We start from the raw sequence: 7549 nt of genomic DNA, 5'->3' as shown, positions 1-7549 counted from the left end.
AAAGTGATGCCGGTGCTGTGTCACTTTAAATTCCATGCGGCTTTTCCTCCGCAAAGGTACCTCATCTGTTGATCTACAGTTCAGCAAAGTGTTGTGCCATGTCCTGTGATATATTTAAAACAGAGACATAATTATGATGATATCACATACAGAAAGACAGTTTAGATTTATGTGCTGCCAAAGTTCTCTCTATATTTACAGTATACAGTAGTTCCATAATACTATACACAAAGTACACCCCATCACATTGCAATTGATATCCCTCATGTAAAGTTTCTTAAATTACTGTGATTGTACAGAGCACAAAAAGGGGGTAGATTCACTAGAAATTAAAAAGCAGCTGAGAGCAGTGCAATGTATTCCATTACTATCTTATCTAGCATGATACAGGGTAAAACCCCCAGTATTTGGTCATTTAAGCTTTTCTGCATTATTTTCTAAACTAAAATAACACATACAGAAATCATATCTACAGCAATGTATGTTAGATAGAGTATATCAATTTTTTTTAGTCTCAATTTTTATTTTGTTAAATAGGGTGTAGAAGGGTCTAGACAATCCTAGACTCTACATCACAGAATTTCACAAAATCCCAATGGCAAAATAGACCGATCACCTTGAAAATCCCCCAGAATATGGTCGCCGCGATCAGAATTTGGTCAGGAGATATGGACGCTCAATGACAATGTCAATGCGCATTCAAGGCCGCTGAAAAATGCGCCGTGCTAGAATTGTTGGCGCAAAATTGCATCCGGGACGTTGCGCCCCTGTTGGTGACCAAATTCTGGAAAGTGGGCACTTGCATTCAACCCTAAAGTTGTATATCGAGTCACTGCATCGGCATGTACAGTCTACAGAATTTTTGTTTTTCTTTTGCATTTTTGCAGATACCATCACACTTTGGTACTTTGGTACTCCGGTAATTGTGAAACTTTTGAACATTTTGCAATAACATTACTCATTGGCAAGTTGAACAGACAAAGCCTCATTGTGCCCAATGCATTTTGTATTAAGAATAAGATGTGTGCAATCAAGTATTTCAACAATTATGAAATTTTTGAGAAATTTGTTATTTCATCATGTATTTGCATTTGGAATCTCATGATTTATATCTTTTATAGAGTTGGGTAATCAGGTACTCCGGTAATTGTGAAACTTTTGAATATTTCGCAATTACATTACTCATTGGTAAGCTGAACAGATATAGCCTCATTGTGCTCAATGCATTTTGTAATTTGATAAACCAAGAAATCAATAGTTACGTAGAATCAATTTTTGGAAATTTGAATTGCAATTTTTATATTTGAATGAAATCTGATTTTGACATTATATATTGTCGAAATTATATCTGTTAGTAATAAGGATATAATGTACAAATAGATTGAAACTGGCGTTTCTATCTTTACGCTGTTTATATGTACAATGTATGTACATGATACATCTGGGGTGGTATTCTGAGGTCGTAATTAAGTCTGTAATTAACTTCGTGATTAAGTCGTGAAGTTAATAGGCCCTTAATCATGGGCAAAATCGGTATTCTGAGGACGTAATCAAGGTATGATTAAGTCCCCTGTAATTATCTTAGGTCCCTCCCATCTAATTATTATTCCATCCAATCAGACGCGTTGTTAGAAGCCAAAATGATGATTACACGCGCAAATATGCCCTCAATGCGCGCTCCTGCACGCGCCCTGTAATTACAACCCAAGAGCTCCGTGCGCACACTCCGGTATTTGATTACAACCCCTCACCTACGCACGCGAAGATCTCAACCTCTTTGCTCACATAAAATGACAAAATTCCTCGAAGATCGGCTATATTTCTTTTTTTCTCTGAATTCTACGGATACCATGATAACAAGATTCAACCGCTCCTCGGTTACCGAAGACGGTAAGCATCGTTGTGGCAGAGGAAACGCGATGTAATGCATGATATCGGAGTAGTTAATGGCACTCTTTGGTATCATTAAGTTTTCCATTAACTTTCATACTTAATTACACCCTCAGAATACCGATTCGTAATTAACTCTGTGATTAAGTCCTCTCAGAGGTGCACGCGCATTGATACGCGCAAACGCGTAGGTCCTTCCCGCCAAAACGCTTGTTGCTATGGTAATTAATATACCCCCTACTTAATCATGCTCTCAGAATACCAATTCGGTAATTAAGTGCTAATCAGACACTTAATTAGCTCTCAGAATACGGCCCCTGTTTATTATAGTTATGAGCGTATATCTATGTATGGTTATGTTGATGAAGATAATATTTCAGTAAAAGGGGTATGTTTCATTGATTTTTTTTTCTGGACTCATGGTTTTCAAATTTGTTATGATATACACACAGTTATTTCCTGTTTCTCACTGTTGTGAGTGTACAAAAGATGTGTACAGTTTACCTACATGGTATGTCCAATTTCATACTCCCACCATGTGATATATATTTTTTTTCTGAAGTGCAGTGCAATAGTAATATGATACTAATGATATATAGTGCTGAAAGGTGATTTGATATCAGTGCAATGTCTGTTTGTTTTATTTTTCAAAGATATGAACTGTTGTATTTTCGTTTTTTTCATATATGGTACTATACATCCGCTGATTTAATGTTGTTTTTTTATTCGTTGTGTTGCATGTGGAAATTTATTCTGCTCTAGCCATAGTACATACTACATGTATATTGTCTGTTTTTGAATGTCTGCATCTATATGTATGTTTACAGCAATATCACCACATGTGTAATCCAGTTTTAATCTTGTGTAAATGTAATGTGTAATTATAGGACTGTAAGGAATACGCTTTGTATGATATTGGTATGACTGAATAATTTAATAGGTTTTTTAACTTTTTGATTTTTTCTTGGATTGTGAATGTTCTGTAATCATGCATGTATTTTTATTCTGTACGCATGACACTACTAGTCTGCGGACTAACTGTTATGCTTCTTTTGATTTGAAATAAAACCGAATTGAAATGAAAAAGAAATGAAATCTATAATAATGTATGTTAAATATATCAACCTAATTTTTCCCAATACTGATTTTGTCAAACAGATCACAAAATTTCACAAAATCCCCAAATATTATGACCTTGTCAATTCCCCAAAATTCGGACAGCGTCTCCGAAATTCGGACACGCGCGCAATGTCAATACGCATACAAGGCCGCTGAAAAATCCTTGCACGCCATACCTTGTTGGCGCAAGGTTGCATCGGGGATGTTGCGGCGCCCATTCGTGTCCGAATTTTGGGGACTCCGCACTTGCATTCAGCCCCTGTAACATTTATTCACTGCATCGGCACGTATAGAGATTTTGTTTTTCTTTTGTGTTTTTGAGGATACCATCACACTCTGAGCTTGCGATAAACGAAAAATCGCGTAACAAAAAGGCGTAATTTTTCAATTTTTAGTGCTTTTTTGGCGACCCCGATTCTTTACACGAGACCTAATTCCCACGCGCTTTGGAAAAGTTGCGGCGATTCCGCGTTTTTGACGGCAAAATTTGGGATTTAGATGGATTTTTGGAGGTGACTCAGGCACTTTCCTGTGGTGAACGAGTGTGCTAGTATGTGAAACGATGTGATATGCTTGTGTTGTGACAGTCCACTTTGCTGCCTTGTGATAAGTGGCAAGTGTTCGGATATTGGAGGCCGGCCGAAAATTGGGGTTCTTAATCTTACTCTAACCACAAGACCCGCATCGCGCATCTACACTGCACCGACACTGTACATAATTTACATTGATTTAACATACGGCTAGCTAGCTGTGGAATCTAGTAGACACTCTAGAACTTTATGACTTTGATACTTATAAATCTGCCTCTTGTTTAAGGTCATGGTCGCGGTTACCTTACAAGAGGCAGATTTTATTCGGTCCACTTTTTGATCAGCTGCTGAAGCTGATGTCTAGTCTATAGAACCTATTTACCTGTTTACGGGCTACCTACCCGTCTAGCCCCGGAGACCGCGCCGCCAGGCGCGGTCCTGGCGGCTTCCCCGCAGTTTCGCTTATGTTAGTTCAAGTATTCTGTGCGCTTGTGCAAGTGATTGTGAATTCTGTGAACATCGGTGAGCTGCTTATAAGACATCATTTTGTGCATCACAAGCAATGAAATGCATCAAACAGTCGCCGATGATAGTCATTTAGGTTTCATCGACCCATGTAAGTATTCCTAGTAGTTTCTGTTTAAAAATTAAGGAAATATAGCGCCGCAAAGGCACCCGTTTGTTCAACATGAAGATCTTTTATGGGAGCACGGCGCAGCCGCCACACTGCGTGTGGCGGCTGTCGCAGTTACCTACCCGTCCAGCCAGCTCGCTATGGTCTGCGCTGCGCTGCCCGCTGCGCTTCGGCGACTTGCAATGCAAGGAAGAAAACATTTCTAAATCCAAGGAATTCTAAGAGTTGTATATCTTGCCGATATTCACGAACAAATGAACCGCAAATGAAACTCACTTTTGTCAAGCTTTGAAGTTTCACTGCTCCGGAAGAATACCTAACTTCGTGGATTAATGATGTTGGTTGTACACTTCTGCCGGATCGCACTGGGCTGCCATTTTGCTTCGGAGGTTGTCATGACGCGAAAAGACTAAAAACATTTTTACGATTACATCTTTCACTTTGCGTGCGTCAAGTCTTGTACTAGTACATGAGAAGTGATACCAGTCTCAAAGTCTCAATTGACAAACGCGCCCTCTATTGAGGTGTGTTTGTCATTTTCATATCATTACTCTTCTGACTGGTCAGGTACGCGTGGTGTGTGATGAGGAGAAAAATCTCTTTGGTGATCACTCTTCAGTACTGTTAGAAGCAAGCAGAAGTTAGTATACGGGGGTGGATCCAGGAATTCCGTAAAGGGACGGGGGGGGGGGGGGGGAGGCGCAAACAAAATTTCTGGTGATACTTCCGGGTTTCATCTCATTTTTTCTTTTTATTTCTTTTGTTTTAACAAAAAAAATAAAGGGGGCGCCAGGTGCGCCCCCCTCTAGATCCGCCACTGGTAATGGCCTAGAGGCGGAAAAAAAGTTAGGAATATCAAAGTTGCACTAAATGATCGAAGAAATAATATAATAGGCCTGACACATATTTCTAAAAGCTCGAGAATGACCAATCTGTTAGAAAAATGGGACTAATACAGAAAATTAATTATGTAGGATTGAATCAAAGATTTTGTTTTTCAAATAGGCCTATAAGCTCATTGGAATTAACTTATCTGAGTCAACTGATCTCTTAATCACTTAATAATATTGATTAATCAATATCAGTAATTTAAAAATCCACTAAATGAAGTTGAAAGAATACTAAAATAAATATGGAATTAAAAGAGAAAGAGGTATAAATGAGGGTTTGAATGAATATCGATACAAATCAATGAATGAATAAACCAACAAATAAATTTGTTACAGTCACATTATTTCCAAAGCCATTTACAAAATATCATACTCAAATTAAAAGGACAAGATCACCCAAATATGCACGTGGATTGAGTGAATGCAGGGAATATTAGTACAACACATCCGTCAAAGTTCGAGGAAAACTGAGCAGACACTCCGTTCACAAGTTGTGAATTGTTAAAGTTTCAGTGCCGCCGTCGCTGGATAAGAAGACTCATCACTGGAAGACACCGATTCTATAAAGAGAATATTATACAAAATCTAATTTCTAAAAGCTATCCGGCCATTCCCTCGACTTTTACTGACACACAATAATGTTTAGAAATGAAGAGTTTGTTTGCAAAAACCGATAAGTCCATATTTGCCAAAATGGAGATATTTGCGATTAAGGGTAAAGAAAAATAAAAAGAATGATAAAAAATTTTTTGCTTCTTTTGACCATAACTTCAAAAATATACCTTCATGTAGTGACCAATATAATTATCATTTTAAAGGTATTATTTTGTACTTTTTGACAGACACTGTATGCTCAAAATCTTCAAAAATGGACTTATCGGTTTTTGCGAACAAACTCTTCAAATGTTCCTCCTACATTCTGAAAGAGGTAAGGCGGGTCAATTGTTGATGATGACTTTACTATTGATGATGATGACGACGATGATGATGATGATGATGATGATGATGATGATTATGATGATGATGATGATGAAAAAGCATCTGCGCCCATCATCTGTAGAAACATTCAAAGGTGCCTTCTCCCACAATGTGTTACACACAAGGACACCGGAAGCGGCGAAATTTGGTTTTAGAAGCTCTACAAACGCAACATGCATACTCTGTTTTTACAAAAAGTCACGTGGGAGGCCAAGCCGGGGTAACCCCTCCCACCCCCCCCCCCCCCCCCCCCGGCTAGGTCGCCTCAATCGCTCCCTCGCCGAGAGGATTTCACACTGTCACGTAAATGTGCCCCTGTCGAGATTTTACCCTCCCCCCCCCCCAAAAAAAAGCAAACAAAAACATCAAGAACAAACAAGCAAAACAATACTGAACAAAAACAGCTGAAGAAACCCGGAAGTGCCCCCCCCCCACAACTCGTTGAAAACATGGCACCGTGTATTGCTCGAAGAAGAAGACATAATATTATTGGCTAATAAGCGCACATCACTTGTGGCATACAAATACGTACCTTCATTCGCGTATTTAGAATTAATGTTTATATATAAATGTTTCATAAAAAGGATGTTGCACGACAAATGTGACTTCTGTTATTTTGAGTCAACAATATATAGCGTAATACAAAATCTAACGAAGTAGACGTTCGCTCGCTCTGTCCATACTTAGTAAAAGTAATAGTTTTCATAACTTATGATCATAGCCCTTCTTAGTGATTTTTTTACTATAATTCTCTAGAAATTTATTTCTAGAAGCTCTACAAACGCAACTTGTATACTCTTTTTTTACAAAAAGTCACGTGGGAGGGGGTAACCCCTCCCCCCCCCCCCGCTAGGTCGCCTCAATCGCTCCCTCGCCGCGAGGATTTCACATACTGTCACGTAAATGTGCCCCTGTCGAGATTTTATCCTCCCCCCCCCAAAGAAAAAAAAACACCAAGCAAACAAAAACAACAACAAACAAACAAAACAAAACAAAACAAAAACTAAGTGTTCCGGTGCGCATGGTAACACATCATTCACATAGTTGCTGGAAAGAAATAGGTTTTGCTCTTTAGTTCAGCTAGAAATAAGAAATACATTGATTTCTGGTGTCTTTTTTTCATATGGTTGTCCTGCAGTGACGTCACACACAAGCAGTCTGTCAATATATAATTATGATTGCGGCTTTTAAACTTTACAAATTCATAACTTTTGAAAGAATGGTTCGAGTTTTCTCGTACTTTCATTGATATAAATAAAAAAAACTAATCATTTATAAGAAAAAGAATGAAAGACAATAAGAAGAAAATAGAAAGAAATAAAAGAGACATAAAGACTCAAGTACGTAAAGCACCGTGAGTTTCAATTCATTTCAATTCAATAGTTTATCTATTTCCATAAAAAAACCAAAAGCGTATATTATACATGTGTCAATTTGACCTTTATGTGTTCGTAACTTCATTTCCTTTCTGACCTTTGTGATGCCTGATATTATCTTAGTCTACAAAG

Source organism: Diadema antillarum, unplaced genomic scaffold (genome assembly GCF_040938485.1).
Source record: "Diadema antillarum isolate AM-2024a unplaced genomic scaffold, OU_Dant_1.0 scf00000088, whole genome shotgun sequence".
Taxonomy (NCBI): domain Eukaryota; kingdom Metazoa; phylum Echinodermata; class Echinoidea; order Diadematoida; family Diadematidae; genus Diadema; species Diadema antillarum.
Note: the sequence above shows the minus strand (reverse complement) of the source record.